General features: G+C 42.8%; 1 long non-coding RNA gene across 1 annotated transcript; it reads left to right on the forward strand.

Moving 5' to 3' along the window:
- Nucleotides 1-6,865: 6,865 nt before the first annotated feature.
- On the forward strand, nt 6,866-12,974 carry LOC138246133 (uncharacterized). The gene is made up of 2 exons (XR_011194228.1): nt 6,866-6,939; nt 9,134-12,974. It is a non-coding gene; the product is annotated as an uncharacterized lncRNA (long non-coding RNA).
- Nucleotides 12,975-23,768: the final 10,794 nt, after the last annotated feature.

Genomic DNA, 23,768 nt, shown 5'->3' on the forward strand with positions numbered 1-23,768 from the left:
GGGTAATGTGGCGTCCGTACCGCCAACAGGCTGGCGGTACGGAGGCCCTTATTACGACCGCTGCGGTAGTACCGCGGTCGCACCGCCGGGGCCAGCGGTTTACCACTGTTTTAGCCCCGGCGGTGATAATCCGCCAGGGCAGCGCTGCAAGCAGCGCTGCCCTGGGGATTATGACCCCCCTACCGCCAGCCTGTTTCTGGCGGTTTGCACCCCCAGGAAGAGGCTGGCGGTAATGGGTGTCCTGTGGCCCCTGGGCCCCGGCCAGCTTTTCACTGTCTGCATAGCAGACAGTGAAAAGTGCGATGGGTGCAACTGCACCCGTCGCACGGCCGCAACACCGCCGGCTCCATTAGGAGCCGGCTCCTATGTTGCGGCCTCATTCCCGCTGGGCCAGCGGGAATGTCATAATGGGGGCCGCGTGAGTGTGGCCGCATTGGCGGCCGCACAGCGGTTACCGCCTGCCAAGGTCGTAATGACCCCCTGTATCTTACCGTTTTAATACCAGGGCTTTCTCTATTCTAAGTTGTAAAACATTATTACTGTGGGTACAGTTTTAATGAAAATGATACACACATGGTACACAGACAGAAAATGAATAAATAGATTCCAAGATCCGTAGACTTTGCTTTATTAGCGCTATGAAGTGGCCTTTGTGTCACAAGTCAATGCTATACAAAACAATAAAGTAACCTAACTGCATAACGTGGAATATTAAAGCTGTGCAGCTTCCAGCATGTTTAAGTGCTGCAGTTTTTCGGGCTTGTTGTGCAGTAATTGATTTTGCTGTAAAAGTATGAATTTTATGACAAGACCGGAGGCTCCTATTATGCGTTTCTTTTCTTACTTTAATTAAATAGCAGCAGTCAAGAAATATACTACGATTTCCAGAAGACCAAACAACAACAGCCAATGGGAATCAAAACGTAGTCATAACAGTGTACACCAATCACATGCATACTAGGGTATTATGACATCACTTGACTGCGAACAGCCCTCTTTTCTTGCTGCTCGCAGTCAAGATAAGTACCCTTTTATCTTTCTCCACACAGTTTTATGGTGCTTTAATATTGCTTCGCTATTATTATTAACCTTTATTTATTTATATACTCGCGGTTCACTAACTCGTTAGTTTCAGGCTTATTTTCCTTTATTTTCATAGACGGCAGGTTGCCGCATTTCTCGGGCGCCCGTCGGCTCGCGTGCTCTAATCTTAACTGTTTTCTCGGCGCGCGGCGCGTGGCACCCCGCGCGTCCTGCTTTCATGTACCCGGTTGTTTCCTCAGGCGGCAGTTAGCCTGGTCGCACTTGAGGAAACACCGGGCGCTCTACGGCACTGCAATTCCCTGAGGCAGAGCGGCTATTTCTGGACTTGACACTTATCGCGCCTAGCATTAAATTGCAGGCTTTAACGCTCTCATACCTGCTCGACTTCTTGTGGCTCCACAGTCTTTGTTCCTCCCTCGTCTTGCCTCACAGCTGTTTTTCATCTTTAGCGACGCCCACAAAACGTCCTCTTTCCCTACTTTTAACCCCTCACTGTCCAGTCCTTTTTGGTTAACACCATGAATTCAGATAATTCCCCCTCACATCATGATGTTGAGGATATTAGGCAGGAACTGTCTGCCTTCATAAAATCCTCTGTCCATCAGGCAGTATCTTCCTCTATACAAAAAAAATCTAAAAACCTAGAACTTTCCATTTCCGACATGATTTCTAGGTCTATGTCAGCCCAGGCTGTGGGGGAATGCAGTCAGCGCCTTTCTCCCAATAAAAATCCTAATGGCAGAGGACACGGTTCCTCAAAAGGCTCCCACCAAGGAGTATAAAAATGTGGACATTGGGAAACCAAATTTAAAAGATAAATCTAAAGCAAAGAATATTATTTCTCCCTTGATTATTTCGTCCATCCCTGATACGGATGATGATTTATTTGATTTGGACTCTGATTCCAATGTCTCGGACAATGGAAACGATAGTACCTTTTCTCCCCCGCCCCTAAGAAGTCCAAGTTATCCTCCCTCCAAACTTCCACCCTTCTAGACCCTGAGGGTTTCCCGATGTTTGACCCTTCCAATATACTTCACCCCAACTCTACTGAGTGGGTCCCCACAGACCATGTTGCACAATATGTCTCTGCAAAAATGAATTGCCCCTGGGACAAACAAACCAGAGCGAAATTAAAATCAGAGTGTCCTCGCCCCTCCCTGTCCCGTAATCTATCTGTTACTCCCTCTATGGACCAACCTCTCTTAAAAACATTTACAAAATTGGGCAAGGATCCACGCAAAGGGGTGGATAAAGCGTGGGCCTCTTGCCAAGGCAAATTGCTTGACGTTATGGGACCTCTAACCCGTATTTTTGACATTGCGGAGGCAGCTAGAATTGATGGTTCCTTCATCGACCCTGAAGAACTTACTCTATGGGTCCAAGGTGCCTTTTGCCTTCTAGGGAATGTGAATTCTGCTCTTACGCATGAAAAGGCGCAAGGGTCTACTCTTGAAACTTGACCCTAAATTAGTCAACTTGGCGACTGTCCAACCCAATACTCAGACCGATGGTGCTCTGTTTGGAGAGTCTTTCATCAAAGATTTAAGCAAATATGTAACAACTTTCACTTCACTGGACAAGGCTCAACAATCGATGAAAAAGATGTTTTCCCAGAATGTTTTTGCCAGGGCTGGCAGAGGAAGGAACCGTTTTGCCGGCCGTCCATACCACAATCAAGGTTCCAGAGGCTATCACAACACGTCCTAGCAGGAATATAGGCCGCAATTTTATCCTCAAAGAAGCAGAGGTTTCGGCTCCAGAGGCTTCAGGAACTCTAGACCCTCTTCCCAACCAAGTAAGTCATATTTTTTCTTCCATACCCATAGGAGGGCGTCTCTGTTTTTTCCTACCAAAGTGGTCGGAAATCACAGCGGACCCGTGGATTCTCAACACTATTCAAGGTTATTCCATAGAACTTTACGCAAGTCCTATTCAGACTCAGTTACCCCCTCTCCCTCGTTTTTCCTCAGACATGGCATCTCTCATTACTTCGGAGGTGCAATCTTTGTTGCAAAAACAAGCCATTGTTCCTATCCTTCCCGATCCAACAGGTTTTACCAGCTCATTTTTTCTGGTTCAAAAGAAAAACAAAAAGATGCGCCCTGTGATAAACCTCAAGTGTTTCAACCATTTTGTAGTCTATCATCATTTCAAGATGGAAACCATCTTCCATCTCAGAGATACCCTTTTTCAACAGGATTGGATGGTACGATTGGATCTTCAAGATGCGTATCTAGTAGTTCCAATCCATCCTCATTTTAGGAAGTTTCTCCAATTTCAGTGGTCAAACCAGTATTTTCATTTTACCTCTCTACCTTTCGGTCTCTCATCAGCCCCATGGTGTTTCACCACACTCATGAAACCTGTGGTAGCTTTTCTCAGGGCGCAAGGTGTCAGACTCATCATCTATCTCAACGATATTCTAATAATGAGTCAGTCTCCACAATCCCTTTTGTCTCATCTATCTCTCACACGTTCCCTTCTATCGGATCTAGGTTTTATCATAAACAGAGAACAATCCATTCTAATTCCTTCTCAAGTTATAGAATTCTTAGGATTCCAAATAAATTCAATTTCGGCCACTCTGATGCTTCCCTCTGCAAAGATCAAGACCATAAAGTCGGAAATTCTACAAGTCCTTCGCAGTTCTCAGATCTCTCTCAGAACGTTAGCGCGAATTGTGGGTCTGCTCTCCTCTTCAATTCAAGCCATTTTCCCAGGTCCTCTCCTCTACAGAGCCCTTCAAAGGTTAAAAATGTGTCACTTAAGGAAAGGTCTCTCGTACGCAGACATCATTCCACTAGATGTCGATTCTTGCACAGAACTTCAATGGTGGATAGACCATTTAGATGCTTGGAACGGAAGGACTATCTTTGCATCAGCCCCAGATCTAGTATTAGAATCAGATGCAAGCCAATCAGGCTGGGGGGCCCGATGTGGACCAATCTCGACTGGAGGCACATGGTCGTCAGAGGAGTCCAAAATGCATATCAACTGTTTAGAGATGCTTGCCGGCTCCTTTGTAATCAGAAGCCTTGCAAAAACAGAGTTCGCTGTGCCATTCTCCTCAGAATGGACAACATCTCTGCCGTTCGTTATATTAATCATCTTGGAGGCACAAAATCCAAGCCTCTGACGGAATTAGCCAAGGGGTTTTGTGAATTCTGCCTTTTAAACCACATTTCGGTTCATGCAGAGTATCTTCCGGGGTCTCTCAATTCCGTGGCAGGTTGGCATTCTCATCATCTTAGAGATTCAAGCGACTGGAAACTCCACATTTCAATTTTCCAGAACATACAGAACAAATGGGGTCCCCTAGCAATAGACCTTTTTGCATCACGCCTCAATTCTCAGCTTCCCCAATTTTACAGCTGGCGTCCAGATCCATTGGCCTTAGCATCAGATGCTTTCTTACAGGACTGGTCCCCTTCCCTCAATTATGCATTCCCCCCTTTCCTCATGATCAGCAGGGTGCTAGCCCATCTCAGGCGCCAACAAGCCTTTAATTCTCATAACCCCCTTTTGGCAGTCACAAACTTGGTTCCCAGCTCTTTTAGAACTATCAATAGATTTCCTGGTTCTGATTTCTTCCTTCCCGAATCTATTGCTCGATCCTCTAGGCCGATCTCATCCGCTCATCCTGGACAATGCGCTAACTCTCTCTTCATGGAAAATCTCGGGCAATCCCAATCTCTCCTGAGCATTTCGGCAGAAGCTTCCCAATATATCTCACAGTCTTGGGCCCCAGGTACAAAAAAGGATTATACATCAGCCTGGTCTATTTGGCACAGCTGGTGTTTGGGAAAACACATTGATTCCTTTTCAGCGGATTTGATTCTTATTCTCAATTTTTTAGCGGCTGAAGCCAGCAAAGGCAAAGCCTTTCGTGCTATCAACCTATATAGATCAGCTATTTCTGCCAATCATTCCCTAGTTAATGGGAAACCTGTTGGAGAACACCCTCTGATCTGCCGCTTACTAAAGGGAGTAAAGATTTCCAATCCTCCTTTGCCTAAATACAGTCAGTTATGGGATGTTAACATTGTTTTAAAATTTCTATTGTCATGGCCTGATAATCTCATGCTTTCTCTAAAAATGTTATCTGCAAAGTTAACCATGTTATTGTGCCTTGTTTCCATAAAACGTCTCTCTGATGTTAAAGCTCTAGATATTTCTAATCGTCAATTTACACTTTCTGGGGTTTTGTTTACTGTGGTTCGTCGAACTAAAACCAATTTATCCTCAGTTTTTTATCCTTATTTTCCTGATCGTCAGAAACTATGTGTGGGACAATGTTTGAAAGCGTATGAATTAAAGACTGCAGATTTAAGATCCTCTTCTCATTCCCAATTACTAATTTCATTTAGGAAACCTCACTCTCCTGTTTCGGCAGCTACCCTGGCCCGGTGGGTTCGTTGGTTGATGTCTTTGGTGGGTATAGATACCTCTATGTTTGGAGCTCACTCTTCCAGAGGGGTAATAGCTTCTAAAGCGTTCTGGGCAGGCTCCCGTTTAGAAGATATTCTTAAATCTGCAGACTGGTCTAATGACAACGTATTCAAAGTTTTTTATTGTAAACCTATTGATAATGTCTCACTGAGTGTAATTAATATGCTTTAAACTTGCATAATAGGAGCCTCCGGTCTTGTAATAAAATGTAGATTTTCCTAGTACTATGACGGAAAGTCTTAATTTTATTAAAGACACGGAGGCAAGTATTATCCCTCCACTTTCATTAACTTTGTTTTTTCTTTCCCCTCCCTTTCTTCTAGCGCCACTGGCTATCACTCAACCTTCCACTTAAGACTCCTCCTTCAGCTTGGTTTTCTACTCTTCAAGCTTCCATGGCACCCCTCAAAGCCAGACTTCCCACACGAGTTACCTACCAGGTTCCGTCTTGGTTACCTTGGATTTTGAACTATTGTTCTGATGTTTTGTCCTTCATTATGGCAATTCTCATTTTGTTCTCTATATTTCCATTGTTTAATTCTAATTGATTCTCTCGCAAGAAAAGAGGGCTGTTCGCAGTCAAGTGATGTCATAATACCTTAGTATGCATGTGATTGGTGTACACTGTTATGACTACGTTTTGATTCCCATTGGCTGTTGTTGTTTGGCCTTCTGGGAATCGTAGTATGTTTCTTGACTGCTGCTATTTAATTAAAGTAAGAAAAGAAACGCATAATACTCGCCTCCCTGTCTTTAATAAAATTAAGACTTTCCGTCACAGTACTAGGACAATCTACAGTATTAATGCACTTCCAAGCTTGTTGACATTTAAATAGTTGAGTAGGCATCAACAATGCTGATAGCAACGTGATATGTCATATCTGTGTGGCTGTTACAAAGTAATATCTGCAAACCACTGTACTTGAAGTGAGAAATGTTCAGCATTTAAAAAAAAAAATTAAACCTAATTTTGTTTTATCATTTTTTAATATAACCATATAATAATGTTACTTAGGCTAACCATAATATTTTGTTTGGCTGCACCATTTTCGGCAACAAACAGCTTCTAAGAGCTAAAGAGTTTTGAGTAGTTCTGGGTAGATCTGGGGAAAGGAGGCGGCGGAGTTACTGCCCCTGGCAGATTCCTTTCAGTCCAGGGGATCATATCCCTCGCAGTTTGCTGAAAAGTGCTGCTCTCTGATGTTTTTTGCTGAGAACATCAGAACTGCCGGTATTAATAGCGCTAATACAAAAACCAGTGTGGTGTTTCCTAACGCTGATAAGCTGAACAATATTCTCGCTTCCTATACATAGCTCGCCTGCTGCCTAAGCGAAAAATGTTTATAAAACTGCAAGAGGCTGGGCGGCCGGCTGCCAGAGTGTGACTGGAGGTAAGAGGGCCGGGCAGGAATTCAGGAGGTCGTGTGTGCTGGGGGGCTGCGGGTAAGGTCTTGCCGGCCCCAGGGCCAGGCTTTTCCCAATTTGTGTCTTTAAGATTTTGAGCAGCGCTGCCACTATACAGCGAGTTTATTAATGCGGAAACTCGTCCAGGACAGTGCAGTGACTCACAAAAGTAATCCACTCTCCCATTACATCATATTGTTGCTTTTATAAAATTCATGCTGTTTGTGAATCGGTGTAAGATGTTAGATTGTTGTTTTTAAAAAATATTTAATGCAATGTCAAAACAATTGAAACCTTTGCAGGGAAGAAGAATTGAAATTGGTATTTTTGTTGAGAGCGTGTGTTTTTGGAATTGTTTGATTACAATTGATCGCCATACGATCATTATTATTGATAATACTAGTATACATATTTTTATTACAATGATGTATTTCTTACAATTACTGATCATTGTTAATCTGAGCAAGAATTTCTATCAATATGCCGTTCTGTTCGTTAGCCAGTCAGTCCATTCATCCACCCATCCATCCGTCAGTCCATTCATCCATCCACCCATCCATCCATCAATCCATAATATTGTGGGGCATGTGGTGGGTGAATAGGCATGTCAGATGGCAAGGGGTCGGATTGCAGCCTCGTCCATTGAACACAATCAGCGCACCTGGCTCTATTCCACAAGATGCCAACTGCAGCCCTGAAGCTGTGGCAGCTGGAAGAAGATTCCAGAGCCTACAAGAAATATCTCTCAAATTAGAGGATCCCCTGATATCCCAGACATCCCAACCTGGCTTTTAAACAGGATGTCAGGCTTTGTGCAGATTAGAATTGTCATTTCCCAAACGGACTTGCTTTCTTCTACCTGGCTGACACCCATGGAAGACTGAAGCATCCACAATTTACTCTAGCGGGCTCCAACAACCGTCCTTCAGTTTAGTCTGTGAACTACAAGACACTTCAACCAACTTAGAGAAGACAAAATATCTCAAGACTCAAGTGTATGGACCGATTTCAGACAAGTTTATAAAAAACGTACGATTTTATTGGTGATATGACTCAAAAGGCTCCCTGTTTTTTGTTCATTGCAGGAAGCAATGCCCCTAATATTTTTGTTTTAATCTGATCGTTATCACAGGCAACTGAGCCCTAGGGGCATAATGTATTTCTTTACTTTCACGAATCTCGTAATTTTTGTCTTCTTTCTTTTCCTGTCACTGATTGGCCGCTCTTCACACATTTGCACCTGATGTCTCACACATCATCGGGGTGCCTAGATGCAGGAGGTAAAAGGCACATAAACAGTTTATTCATAGTTTAAAAAAACAAACAAACAAACAAAAAACTAAGCATTCATCCACTACCTCTCTCTGTTCTCCTGTGTTCTTAAAGGCTTGTTATTCTATTGACAATTGGGGATTCTGAAAAAAACCCTAATATTCTGAAGAAATCACCTAATCCAGTGGTTCCCAACCTCTTAGCTTCTGTGGACCCCCACTTTATCACTACTGGAACCTGGGGACCACCACAAATCATAATTGCAATCCAGCGACCCTCCCCACTGAGCCATTACTGAAATCTGTGGGTCTAATCTGTTAATATTATTTAATTTTCTAAGCAGTCGCGGACCCCCTGAGGAGGTTTCGCGGACCCCCACGGGTCCCTGGACCACAGGTTGGTAACCACTGACGTAATCTCTCTGTGCCTAGGGAAATATGTGAAACATATTCTGGTGCTCACATAAAGTATTCTAAATAAATCCCTCTGACCAGGCTGTGCTCTTTAAAAACAGCTAAAAGTAGTTATATAAATATGCACCTAGATATATGATACTTTCACTTGATTACTACTTTTCTAATGTCTTACCATGATCCCCAATCACTACGCCTTAGAGCTTTTAACCAGTCCCATCACAGTCTGATCAATTACAAGCTGGCAGGCTCTCATGGGTTTCCCAGCTTCAACTCAGTTTTTGAAAGATATAATTCCACATCACTTGCCTTTTACTACAATATCCAGAATAAGTGCTCTGCTTTGCAAACCTAAATCATTTCAATATTGTTTTGCAATGCATCCCTCTCCTGGCTCAGGTAAAGAGCTATCTGAGGATATTCTAGGTTCATAGTAGTCCTGACAGAGACAACTCAGCCTACTTGTTGCAGTTAACGTTGTGTGGTTTTAAAGGATTGTTTTTCATGTATTCTAATTAACCAATAATGAAAGTTTTATTTTTTCGTAGAACTGGGAAGACTTGCTGAGGAGGAAATGATTATTTTACAAGTTAATAGAAAACATCAGACATGGGCTGTTAAAAGTAAATCTGTTCATGAAGAGATCCGTTTTCATTGTCATCAGAAAAAGATCGGCCACTTTCAGAAGCATTGGTTAATTCTCAACACATTTCATAAGTACCGGATCAATATTGAACCAAACCCCAAGGATGGTAAAAACATTCAATCCTTCGACATGCATGGAGTTAACAACCTCTCTGGTAAGTATCAGAAAAACATCAACTGCAATATAGCAGCATTGGAAATCCACCAGTTCTTACTCAGCCAATGAAAAAACAGCGTCATTTGCAAGCTCTGGAAAGACAACAACCTCCTATGCCGGCATCGGATAAAACCAACCCTCTCCCCAATCACTGGATAAGCATCAGCATGTTCCCCACGCATCAGCAACACATCAACATCATCATATAGTTGTTTTGGATAAACACCAATTCTAACTGAACCGCTGGATAGACGTCTGCATCGTCCTAAACCACCTAAAAAACATCAGTCTTGTGCAGCAGCATCGGTAAACATCAACTCATTCCAAAAAAAGTTGATAAATGTTAGCATCTTGAATTATAGATGTTAGCATCCTGAATTAGAGTCGGATCAGCATTAACCACTGACCACTCGAGCAATATTCATCCTTTTCTCTGAGTGCCATGTACAACTACTGGATAACCAACACCAGTGTATTCCCCGAACATCCAGTACATATCGGTTTGTTGCCCAAAGTATCAAACAATACCAATTTCTGTCCCAAATACTGGATAAACATCTACCCCTTCCACGAGCATTGGCTCAACATCTAACTCTTGCCTAAATATTGGATGATAACCTCTACCCACACACAGGAGTAACATATCAAACATCAATCCATTCCTCGAGTGTTAGACCTCACACATTCAGACCCACAATTTGTTGATCCCACATTTACAGTTTAGTCTACTCTGCCTTGCTTCAGCCCTCACACATCACCCCAATGTCTTCATACCCAAAAAGCGCCTAGTGTGGATGAAAACATTGGCTGCAGATTTTCTTGTAGCTCACAGCAATAAACATCACCACTTTTGCAATACAGCTTAAATTTTATCAAACGTCTTCAATTGTCAATTCCCAAAGGTGCTCCAAGACTCTACTTCGGATAGTTTGAGTGAACCTTTTGTCTCTGAATTCAATTTTAGCTGTAGACACATGCCAAGCGAACAACAATAATTGATAAGCATTGATAGTTATATGCTTAGTTACCAATATATGTGTCATTCATACATGTTAGCAGAATGCTTCCATTGAGTTATTCCCTGTTTCTTGGACTAAGTTTCACCTTGATGTTGTAGAGCTCCTGCAATTACAGCTTCGATTACAGCAAGTTTGGTGTCTCCTCCAATCAATGAACCAGGGGTTATTATAAAGCATTGAACCCAGCAGCCAGGTTGTGATATTGTTGATTTTAACCACAGTTTATGCCAGTATCTTCTTGTGTTTAAGTGCCCTATTCCTTAGATTGCACTGCTATTGTTTTAACAAGCTAAACAGTCATTCACTGTTTCATTATTTTCCGGATTGCCATATGTAAAAAATGAATCCACTATCCGCTCAACTCTTGAGCTTTTATGTCACAATTTATTAGTCCACTTCCTTCTGGTATTAAATATTTTCCAGTGTGAAACATAGCCTTCCACCTGACCATCACACACCTGCACAGATGCATGCATGTATGCACAATTGCACACACACACAAACACGCACACACCCACACACACAAAACTACTCAAGTTCTCTTTCTCTCGCTCTCTCTTCTGTCGTTCTCCATCCTCGCCCCAGTGTGTGGATATTATCCATCACTACACACTAAAAGAAAAGTTACACCACTGTTTCATACTAGTGAGATTCTCTCTGCAAGCAATGTTTTTCTTCACGAAAAAAGACAGAACATTTTGTAACAGATAGTGGCGTGAGAAAATGAAGTAAATGAAGAGACAAGAACAGATGAGAAGTAGACATTATTTGGTAAACTATAGGCGGTTGTGTGTCATATTTCCTGTTCCATGAGTCAATAAATGCGTTGAAAGGGGCAGTAAATTGTTGTAAGCAGCATGTGCCATTAGGAGAGATATTCAATTTTATGTGTACCACAGCCAGCATTACCACACATTTTGATATTTGCAACAACGTGTAGCAAATGTTCTCATATATTTTGGTGTTATCATCATATTTTACATTACTAAGATATTTTGTATTAATTCACTTCAGCTCCCAAATACACACATTCACATATCCCACCAGACAGAAACATTTTCCACACAGAAACACACATTCATATATAGGTCACAAAGACACACAACATAGGCGAAAACGAAGGACCGACAGATACAAAGATGTGCATATGTGGCTTGCTGAATCCTGTGCACTTTCAGTCAAAATCATTTGTACATGTACGTGTGACTGAAAACCCCTCCTGCACTGTCCTGATTTCCAAGGATCCTGTGTACACGCAGACCCTGGGATATCGCAACACTATACGTCCGCGGGACTCTGCAGACCTACACTACTGAAAGAGATCTATAATTTAGACTAGAACCTGTATCTGGGGGGCTTTCACAACGCTGCCGGGTGACAGGACACATCAATTAGTGTGCTCAGAGAACACAGATGGTAGTACATACGCTTTGTCTACTAACACTGATGACATACGTTTAAATGTCAGGGCACAATCCAGTGTATTAACCTCAACATAAGAAGTGAACAAGACACGTTTACAACGATTATTCACACTATTGGAGCCTTAACAACGCATTAGGGGCGTGCACAGTGTGTGCGGGCGCATGAGAGCATGATCACGGGAAATACCTGTTATACTTGTGGACTAAAGGATGAATAGGTTAATTTGCACAGCAAAGGATGCATGGATGGGCCTGGGTCACTTCTGGATGGAAAGGCTATTTGAAGCCAGGGCTATCAAAATTCTTCCAAGGCCCTACAAGGACGGGCGTCAGTGCGGAGGAGCGGGGCATATGTGTGCTCTGGGCTGGTGAAGTAGGAATGCTCGTAGAAGGAAGGGAAAACACTGCCATTGCAAAACACTGAGTGCAAAAGTTAAACCGTCCCCCTCTCCGCTACCGCCCCCCGCCCCATGGGTATAACGTTTCCGAAGACAGCTGTTGAAACCCTTCGGTGCATCAACGCGCCTCCTTCTTCAGAGAGACCTCCAGCATCACTGGAAAGTCACCTCCTTTTTTATTGAAATCTGACCCCAAGGAACATAGTTAAGCCACTCAGCGGAATAAGATATGAGCGCGAAGAGATGAGACACGTGTCTGCTCCTGAAGGATAAACCGAGACTAGGAATACCCCAAAACAGACATCCCTTACAAGGTCGGCCGTCTGAGCACCACCAAAATAGCTCTCACGGAGGCCGTCTTCAGTGTCGGACTCATGTCCTCGTAATAGTGTCACTTCTTGTGAGAAACTTAACTGTAGAACATATGGGAGAACTCTTCGTATTCATCCGCAATCACTGCATCATTCCCCCTGACCTAAAGAGCATGAAGTAACTGAAAGGTAAAGAAATGCAAAACAAGAATTCCATGTCTGACCTCCAAAAGGTCTCTGCAATGCTATCCAGAGAGAACCGCCATCTTCTCCTTGGCATGCCCCGCACGCGAACTTCACTCATAAATATAGATAGATTCAATGGACTGAGTTCTCTGGGGTACATTTATTACACTTGCAAGAAGTGGCTGGTGTGGTGGTAAAATAGCTAACATTTCCACAAGGAATGATGAAAAATAAAGGACTTTACACGTATTGTGCTTCTTTCAGGTATTTTGTCGATTATATGAAATAAACGTCTTGCAGAGAGATAGGCACAGGATTTGCCAAGATCAAGCAACGGATAATAAGCATCTTACACATATCACAGCCTTTGGAAGGAACTTCGAGGTGCTACTGGTGATGTCCGTGGGTTCCTACAACACACTTTTCCCTTTGGTGCTGCACGGACGGTCCTTTTGTTTATCACACACCCACGTCAGTGGTGCAGGAGGGATATGCACACTGCTAGCTTTGTGCTTCTTCACACAAGAAGGACTTGGTTTTGTGTGTTCCGCGGGTGCCTTGGTGCGAATGCCAGCATTCATCTATCAATGTATTCCTTGCAAACAAACTTCTACGTTACTACAGATTGTGCACTAGTTTTTCTCATACACAGGTTTCTACGAGTTCCTGATGGTACACTGCTGCTTAGTGCACATATCGTTCTGCACACACACACACACACACACACACTCTCTCTCTCTCAAAGACATTCTCATACATGGCTGAAGGTGCTCTTTGTTGTGCGCTTGACCTTATCTCACACACAGCTTATGATGCTACACCCATCCTTGAATCCATGCTTTCATTGCATACACTTGTACATACACACACACACACACACACGCACGTCCAAAGGTGCCACTGGTGTAGGGTGACCAGAAGTCGCGGATTTCCCCGGACAGTCCCAGTTTTTAGAGGACGTCCCGGTGTCCCGACGCTTCTCTTAATTTTAAACAAATGTCCCCGCTTTTTGGGACAAAGATCAAATTATTACATAAATCTCCCGGTTTTTGGGACATAGGTCACATTATATAGGGAAGCATAAGTTCAAGGTATGCTCTCCTTTAACAGACGCCTACAGAGTATGCAATAATTAAAGTATTTTATCTGTTACTGTGAGGCAACACAGTCCCCTGTCTGCTCCCAGCAGAGAGACGGAGTGGGGGGGGGGGCAGGGAGAGGTGGGTGGGGGCAGGTTGGGGATGCAGGCTGGGAGGTCAAGCCATAGCTAATTTTATATGTATAGTCCTGTAAATGTCATGTATAGGCACACATTCACAAAGCTACACAAAAAAACGGGACAGGCCAGATATAAAAGTGAGTGTAAAGTCGTTAGTCCTTCTTTTACGTCTGACCTGTCCCGGATTTGTGCTCCTCAAAATCTGGTCACCCTACACTGGTGCTGACTTTGTGCTCCTCATACTCTGTGGTTTCTGGTGGGCACAGACGTTTTCCACCTGATCATTGCAAAAGCACCGAGGCTTAAGGAGCTCTTTGTATTCTTCTAGGCCTTATCCTAGACACAGCTTTTGATGCTGCCGCTGGTTGCCCAGTATCTCCATCACACACAGGTGTAAGATGCTGATGGAGGTATCCTTGTGTTGTTACCTACACGGACACCATACTAGTGGTGCTCTTTTGTTTCTCTCTTGCACAGGTCCCGAGGTGCAGCTGGTGGTGTCTTTGTGACACCATGCACACACAGTAAGAGAACAAAATCTTGTTGTGTCATGGTATAATTAAAACTCAGGCCCAGCCAAAGTCCTTCATTTCTTCATGAACCCAAAGGCCATGGGTTGCTTCTAGTGACGTCTCTAGGTTCCAGCAAACTCGCAGCTTGAGATTTTTTTCATCCCCCTAAGGATACATCAAACTGTTAGCGGTGTCCTTTTGTGCCTGATACAGTTTCTTTGCAAGTGGTCAGAGTTAGATTGGGATCAAAAATAGGCCCAGGCACCCTAAAAAAAATGGTCCACATTTGCACATTGTGCCTTTTCGCAAAAACTGCTTAAGTGTTTTGAGTATTATGAAAAGAAGCGAGGGTTCTCTAAAAAGGCCTGTATTCTTAACTTTCCTGAAATAAAAAATGAAAATGTTTCCAGGACTCTCTGTGCACTGCAGGCCTTTTTCCAGGGTTTGGGATCTGAGAGGGTCATGAAGACACACGTGTGGGCCACTGCCAGGTTGTGTCTATTAGTTTAGACTGTATATTTCTAGAGGTTTAAATCTATGGGCTTTATCTTTTCTGCTCTCTCCAACTCACCCTCTCTCTCTTTCTCACCTTTCTCCTTCTTATTCCCCCTCTCCTGTCCCTCACCCTCCTCTCACCATTGCTCACCTTCGTTCTTTCTGACTCACCCCACTTCTCTCCATGTCACCCTTCTCTCTGCCTCTCATCAGCTTAGGACCCGAGGAGTAATAGCAGTATTATAACCATTGCAATTGGATTGATGCCACAGGAAGGACCACATTATGCGACAGGGCTGACTATATTTTTGCAGCATATTATGATGTAGTATTATTTTGTTATTTAGAAATTGTTTACACATTTACACTGTCTGGAAAAGGGTTTTTCAGCAGCTATAGGGTCAAAGTAAACCTCTGCAAAGAGCCTTCCAATGTGCAGCAAAATTTGACCGTGTTCTTAGTAATTTTTGATCCCGTTTAAGATGGCTTTTTGTAAACATCTGAAAATCATGCAGCAGATGATGGATTTTGTGGCAAATATGACAAATCCATAATTAGGTCTATAATACTGTGGCTGCAGAACCGCATAATTCCAGGGGCCCTGACTAAAATCCATTTCTGTCTGTTCGCGTGAAAAAATGGGAGAATGTGTAGGGAAAGAATAAATGCACAGTCCGCAGTGCCCCCAAAATGAGGGGTCTGTTCTTTTAGCTCCTTCTAACTCTATTTGAAAGCTCCACCTTCTCTGAGAACCTCTGGATATTGAGACTAGGCAGGACAATGGCAGCACAATTTGCCAGTCTTGCCGTGGACTTGTTGCCAGTGCTTTTGTTTGTATAATAGACACTTGCTCTGCTCCTTCCTATTCTGTATTAGTGTTGAGCTGGTGAAACTAGAAAAGCCTTTTCACTTAAGAAGAGTCAAAACTTTGCTACTTTCAATGTTTTTTTTGCTTAAAGCAGTGTCATAAGCAGGGCCACATGATTATTGATTTGCCATATTTGTCACATAATCCATCATCTGATGTATAACATTCAGATTTTAACAACAAAATGGTTTGTAACTCAAATGGACCCAAAGTTCCTTAAAACTCAGTGACACGTGCTGCTGCGCAGTTGAAGGTCCTCCTCAGAGGTTGACTAATTACCTTTCAGCTGCCTATTGCTGTACTTTGGTGTCAAACTCTGGTACTGACAAGGTGTAACCTTGGCCAAGACAACGTTAAAGTACAAAAATATAAAAATAATGAAGTAATTCATAAAATGTGCTTCATTACGCAGCATAATATGCCTTTTCTTGCCAGATAATTTTAGCCAATCTTGCAGTTTAATTTGGTTTTCCCTGGCGGCATAATTCCAGTGGCCTCGGCTAAAAGTTAGGAATATCATCACAGTAGAAAGGAAAATGAACCTCTACTAAGATATATCTCCTGCCTGTATGCACACTTTAACTCACTTTTCTTGAAATGGCAAAATTCTTCAAATTGTGCGGTCTTGATATAGTTGGGGTGTCACAGGTACTCCATCTATTTACACTTGCAAAGTAACAGCACACACCCCTGCCCCCAGACCTTATGGTAGTCAAAGGCATTAGGCTTTGATAGCGAGGCTACAATTCCATGTTATGTGTTTTATTAAGTAAAAAACAAAGAACTGCTTTCTATTGGTGAATGGGCCTTGAGTGGGCCACAGAGATATTTTGGGAGGGCCTGGCACACCTGGCACACCCTCTAGAACCAGGCCTGGGGCACTGAGTAGTTCACAATGGTGTGCCACACCTGAATATAAGTGAGGCACAGGGGGCCCTCTGCCAAGTACCTGAAGTGGGGCCCCCCTCTCCACTGGATCCAGTCAGGGTCCTGCTGCCATTGCACAATGTTCTGTGTTGAGGTGGGCCCCTGGAGCTCGCCACCCCTGCAGCGTGGGGGCTGTAGGGAGGGTGGGGGGGCTTTGTTACATAACTGAAGAGAGGCCACTTCTGCTCAGGATCCCTGCCCGCTCAATCTGCATACTTTAATGGGCTGGCACAGGGAGAGACTGGGAATTACACCTCAGCTCGTTGATAAAAGGGAGTTAACCAAGGCCCATCTGCCTCCACATAGGTTGCTCAGAACCCCACCAGGCCGCTGGGGTCATCTGAACAGCACAGGCACAGCCCAAATCAGTCACTGCGCTGCCCAAAAATGCAGCCCATACCTGCAAATCAGATACCGGCCCATTGCCCGAGTGCCCGCTTCACAAATCTAACTTGGTAGTGGTGTTTCTGTTGGTTGCGGCTCTTCTTCTACTGCCCCTGTCCCTGTGCTCCCCATACACAGAGGATGCAATCTCTTGTTATTGTTTTTTTAATCCTTTACCCACAAAGGTCCAAGAAGTTATTGTCAGTGTCCTTTTCCTTCTCTGACAGACAGACTTAAGGTGTGGGTGGTGTTGCCATTGTGTGCTTCAGACACCCACACAAGTGCACATACACTTGCATACACACGAACAAAGGACCAATGTGCTACTTTTGGTTGCTGTCCTAATGTTACTTTACATGTCACTGCATGTACGCACCCCACAATCCTGCATGTTTCCCAGTCATTCCAGGGAAAGGGCTGACATTAACAACAAAGGAGGACAGGATAAATGATGGAATCGAATGATGATATATTGTTTTACTGCAAGGAATCAACAACTTATTACCCGCTGTTTCAAAAACCACTGTCAACAACTGCCCACTGCCAATTGACTGTCGCCACTCTCCACACAGAGTTTATCTGGATGAATGATGCCCCCAAGCAAAAGGGTAGCAACTCATAATAGGAGCAGACAGATGCACACTATACAGAAAACAAAGACAAGGTAAGAGGGCATTGGAGCAGAGCAAGAGTGCAACGGCGCAGGGCGACCCAGAGGATGGGACACAGAGAGACAGATCAGCTTATGAGTCAAGCAAAGGGAGTTTTATGGGGGAGACAAAGCAACATTCCATAGAACAGGAAAGTGGTACTGGAACAGTTTTCAGGGTTGTGTGCTGCCATCACTAAACTCATGGGGATTGTGAAACATCCAAGCATCACACGAAGAACAAGTGTAGCAAATGAGCAACATTCATTCAGTATGATAGTGGTAAGTGTGTAGTATGTTGATCATAGTGCATTTTAGAGCACACTGTCTCAAATATATTACTAAAGCATGGTGTGGCAGCACACTGTCATTTACAGCCAGCATATATTCTACTCAAATGCACACTGTCATTCACAACCAGGACACGTTCTACTCAAATGGCTACAACATTTGCACAGACATGGGGTTTTATACATAAAACAATAGAGTGCACATACAATAAAATGTGGGAATTCTGGGCCAGATGTAGCAAATCGGCAATTTGCGACTTGCAAATTGCGAGTCCCTGCGACTCGCAATTTGCAAGTCGCAAATTGCTATGCAGTACGGTGTCTCAGACACCGACTGCGACTCGCTATGGGGTCGCAATGACCCACCTCATGAATATTCATGAGGTGGGTCGCAAATTGCGGCCCCATAGCGAGTATAGGCACTCGCTAACATGGAGGCCTGCTGACGTCAGCAGACCTCCATGTTCGTGACCTGCTTTTCAATAAAGCAGTTTTTTTTTTTTTAAGTGTAGCCCGTTTTCCTTACAGGAAAACGAGCTGCACTTAAAAAAAAACGAAACCTTTTGTTTTGGTATTTTTTCAGGGCAGGGAGTGGTCCCTTGGACCACTCCCTACCCTGAAAAAATATTTTTGGGTCCAGTCACAAACTGGAAGGGGTCCCATGGGGACCCCTTCCAATTTGCGAGTGGGTTACCATCCACTTGAAGTGGATGGTAACTGCGATGCCATTTGCGACCGCGTACGCGGTCGCAAATGGTATTGCATCCCACTGCGACTCGCAAATAGGAAGGGAACACCCCTTCCTATTTGCGAGTCGGAAATGCATATTGCGAGTCGGTAACGACTCGCAATATGCATTTCTGCATGGCAAACCCACGTTTGCGACTCGCAAACGGCGATTTTCGCTGTTTGCGAGTCGCAAATGGTTTGCTACATCTGGCCCTCTGTTCCAGCAAATATTTACTATTTGTGTATCACCAACAAAACTATCCCTATTTGTTTTGATCCTATTAAAAGTTTTTGTTTCCATTACGATTTGGAGTTACAAAAAATTATGCGTCTCATGCTTGCTTTCCTCCTGGGTGATATATTTTGAAATATGTGTACAGTTTATTTACAAGCATTTAAAAGTTGTTATGTGTTAGAATAAAATTGACATCATATTGCCTTACCTTTCAAACTCCCTGTACCCGAGTAAGACAGTAATAGTTTATTTTACAAAATCCTCAAACTGTGGAGAGAGAGAAAGAAAAATAAACACCAATCTCCATGTTAAAATAATAAGTAGCAATTTGTCAGAAGGCCTACTCTAACATTTGACCTATGTCTATGAAAGCACAACACATGAGACAAGATAAAAACAATATTTAGAGACCTCTTTATTGCCCTTTCCCTTTCTGAACATCAGCATAGTTATTTAGGAGGTGGTGCAGCAACCCCCTCAGCCATATGCCTAGAGCCTATGGAAAAGGAAACACCAGGGATGATTTGGTTGCCTTTTATAAAATAACATAAAATGAAAAAAATAAATAAAAGGAAAATGGCAAAACAAAAAATGAAACTTTAACATTGTTGCTTCGAGAAAATTGATCCAAGTCAGCTGTGCTTGTAATAAGAACACAATTTGGTCAATCAGTAGCTGTCCATGAGATCAACCTGCAATGCAAAGATTTACAGCAAAGATGCATGAACTAGGTGCAGGGTTGACAAGGACAAATGTATAAACAACAAGGTGATTGATGGAATGCTTGAATTAATCTCAGCCACTTACAATCACTCGGGTGCATCCCAATCCATAACATTTTTGCCACCATGCCACCTGAGTTTGCACCCAGCCATATGGAAATCAGCTTTGACCCTGCACCTTATGGCAACAGTCCAGCATAAACTCTCAGGCCAGATCCTCCCTGAACTGGAACACAAGCAACCTAGGACTGGTTTCACGCTAGTTAGGGCTCTTCAGCCAGGTATAGCTTGGATCCAGGTATAATGCACACATGCAAAACTCAAAACGTTTTCAACTATGTTTCAGCTCAGTATTTTGAACTGGAAAAGGTACCATTTCAGTACAAAACCTATGCTGATACCAAGGGTATGGGCATGGTGCAAACACAGGGGGCAAGAGTAACAGCAGCATATTTTAGTGTATATGGATCTTTGCTGCTCTCTTCCTTTCATGCAATACAGCATTGCATGCTTTCTAAGTAAAACTATCCGTATGAGTACTGAAAGTCTATTTAAACCAACACTGACAGGAAGTAACACTGGAAGTGCAAAGCCCAGCATCTGGAGAAAAAGAAAAAAATGATCAAATAACAAAAGACGTTGTAGACACTCATAGAAATCACATTGTAAAAATGTAAACATAATCGATGTGCAGCAATTAAGAAGACATAAATTGTTATTGATTTATTAAAAGCAAGACATCTCACATCTAGCACTGCTCTGTAACAGCCACACACACACCATAACCGCAGCTCATGTCTGGCTCCGAAACATCTCGCAGCATACATTAGGGGAAGAGGGCAGAGCCTAGGTGTTGGCTGCATTTATGTCCTTTCTCTTGTGGTGACTGCCAGGTGTGTGTTATTTTCTTCAGATTATGCTGGTTTCTCTATTCTTTTTTTATTTCTGTTTCTGCTTAACACAGATGGAGATTTCCACGTATGCTATGTAGGGCTTTGTTTGGGATATTTAAGCCTAAAACACACCTGTAAAACACATTACTAGTGTTAACTTTACCTTGATGTTATGAGTTGTACGTGACCCCCACCCCCTCACTTAAGGGATAGGGTACTTGTATACCTACTACTAAGCATACATCTCTTCTGCTGTTTGTGATTTGTGGATATTTGCAGAGTTCTGGACCCAGTCATAGGCATACATTTATATGGATGTAAACCTCTGTACGTAGAGTTACCTGCTTTCATTACTGAAAGTATGTCAAAAGGGGAACATAGTACTCAGTGCAAAACCTCATCCCTTGTCCTATGCAGTTATGTTGCTTGGCATTTCTATTGGTGCTGTAACTGTGTCATTGTCTTGGCCACAGGCCTGTCTTAAGATGCTTTAATGGAATCAGACTCTGCCTCTCTATGAAGATAGCAGTCACATTGCTGCACTCATATCCAGACTCGAATAATAAAATTATTCTTACACATCCCTACCTAAAAAATGAATCGGATAAGAATCATGTATACAAATATGAATGTGAATTTAATAGTGCAAGCTTACCAAAAAAGCACTTTACACAATGTGTAAGGAAGAAGAGCAATGAGGGATTAACTACACCACCATTCTCATCCTAGATGTCAAAGCTCATACCACCTCCTCCCAGCGCTGACATCTTTGTACTGTCTCTGGTCAACAGATGCACTGATTGCAAGACCCTTCCTTTACCCACAAAGTTATTCATAGAGCAGCACGTATTAAAAACTTGCTATTGCCTTTCTACGCTACCTGCTAAACATACGCCAAATGTCACCTTCTCAAAACCTGCTGACTATTCGATCACCCAGTTATAAGCATTGTGTGCGTATATCACACCACCAAGGCTTCTCACTTCTGAATGTCAATAGGCCGACTGAAGTTGTGGAGGGTGGATGGAGGTGCAAACTTTTCACTTTTTTTTGCCCCTTTCTACTTCCGCATTTTTTTTCCTACTGTGTTTCATCACTCCACAATTAATCTGAAATGGTTGCAATGCTTAGTGGGCATTAAACAAATGCATTTAAACAAATAAAATGGAAACAGCTAGAACAGTCCTGTATTGTAAAACTGGTCACTTCACATGCTTCCAATTGTTCATTCATTCTTGATTCTGACTTCTATATCAGTGGTTCCCAATCTGTGGTACAGGACCCCTGGCGGTCCACGAAGCCTCCTAAGGGGGTCCGCAATAACTTAAAAAATGTAAGAATTTTGACAGATTAGGCCCCCAGCTTTGAGTAATGATTCAGTAGGGGGTCCCACATTCCAATAATGATTCAGTGGGGTTTCCCAGGTTCCAGTATTGATAAAGTGGGGTCCACAGAAGTCAAAAGGTTGGGACCCACTGTTCTATATAATTTAAGAGGAATAAGAAGACATAGTAATCGCTGTATTCTTAACCCCTGCTTGGGCCACAATCTGTCAATGAATACCTTTTTTTACATGTTTTATAGTAAAAACCATTTCACTACTTTTTTTGCAGGTCCTGTTGAGGTGTTTTATGCAATTTAGGAATTCCAGCATTTCAGCACTTCATTAAGAAAATCAATAGGTCCTTAGACCTTGACTGACATTCACTGGCCTGCTATTGTTTTGCTAGTTTACTAAGCTGAAAAAGAGGGCAATATTTTCAGTTTATACTGAAGGGTTAAAAAATCATTGACACAGAACACAATGAGGAGCCAGTGGTTGTTCTGATTACAGAGTAAGCATGATTGCATTTTAACGCAGCAGCAGGGTTTTGTGGACGCTGGAAGCAGTGCAGCTGTTTCTCTGTTGCTGCCAAAAATAAAACTTGCCTGATATGACTATGCTCACATAAACAAGGAAGCTTGGATATTCTAGAACCATGTAATTTATTTTACCAGTGTGCTACTGAGCTTCTGACAGCCTTCCTGCTAGGCCCTCCTGCAGCGATACACCATTAATGCACAAGGGTTCACTGCTATGGTTGTTATTTCTTGGGGTGCAGGTTACACATGTAATTAAGAGTAGCATAATCATGCAAAATTACCAAAGAATTCTGTGAGTAATTTCGCATTTAACACTATTTCGTAACGCCAAAATCTCTCCTTGGGTCCAAAATGGGTGCAAAAATGCATTTTATGCTACAGAACAGCTTCAAATTAACAGAATGCGAAAAGTTATCGGGGTAGGATTTGTCCCCAATTTACTCCCGGTATTTAGCACCATTGTAATATGCAAAATGCCCTCTTGTGTCCAAAATGGGCGAGATAATGCATTGTGAGCTGAGCCATGTGCTTTTGAGTAGGAGATTCCCAGCATTTAGGAGTAAATGCAGCAGAACTTCAATAGTGAGCACTGTAGAGTTTCTTAGGATTTCATTATACAGGCAGGAGTGATCACATTATTAACAGTAATTTCACATCAAAGAGTAATGCTGAATTACCAAAGTTACTCTGATTACTCTGGCATAATTCAAATTTCCGCCAATGACTAGTTATTTAATTACTTGAAGGCATTTCAAAATCAATATTGACAACACTTTCTATCACATTACTACTACTACTACTGTGTGAAGTTAAAAGTGTGATATTGATGTAACATGTCTGTGGACAGTTTCGGTAAGCCTTAAGTAACTGAGCAACAGCATTATTGTATAAATTGGTAGGACTTATGTAGGAATTGTTTAGCTGTACCTTTTATGGTATTTGATTCTGATATTCATGCAACTTTAGATTTTTCCACCATTTGCTCTTCTAGCTAGATTCCCAGCAAAAAACATACATGTGCCTGAGAATTTAATTGTGTAGGAGGCTGGACTGGCTTGTAGTGAGTACCTAGGGGTACTTACACCTTGCACCAGCCCCAGTTATCCCTTATTAGTGTATAGGGTGTGTAGCAGCTTAGGCTGATAGATAATGGTAGCTTAGCAGAGCAGCTTAGGCTGAACTAGGAGACGAGTGAAGCTCCTACAGTACCACTAGTGTCATATGCACAATATCATAAGAAAACACAATACACAGATA

This window comes from Pleurodeles waltl, chromosome 7 (genome assembly GCF_031143425.1).
Source record: "Pleurodeles waltl isolate 20211129_DDA chromosome 7, aPleWal1.hap1.20221129, whole genome shotgun sequence".
Classification (NCBI taxonomy): domain Eukaryota; kingdom Metazoa; phylum Chordata; class Amphibia; order Caudata; family Salamandridae; genus Pleurodeles; species Pleurodeles waltl.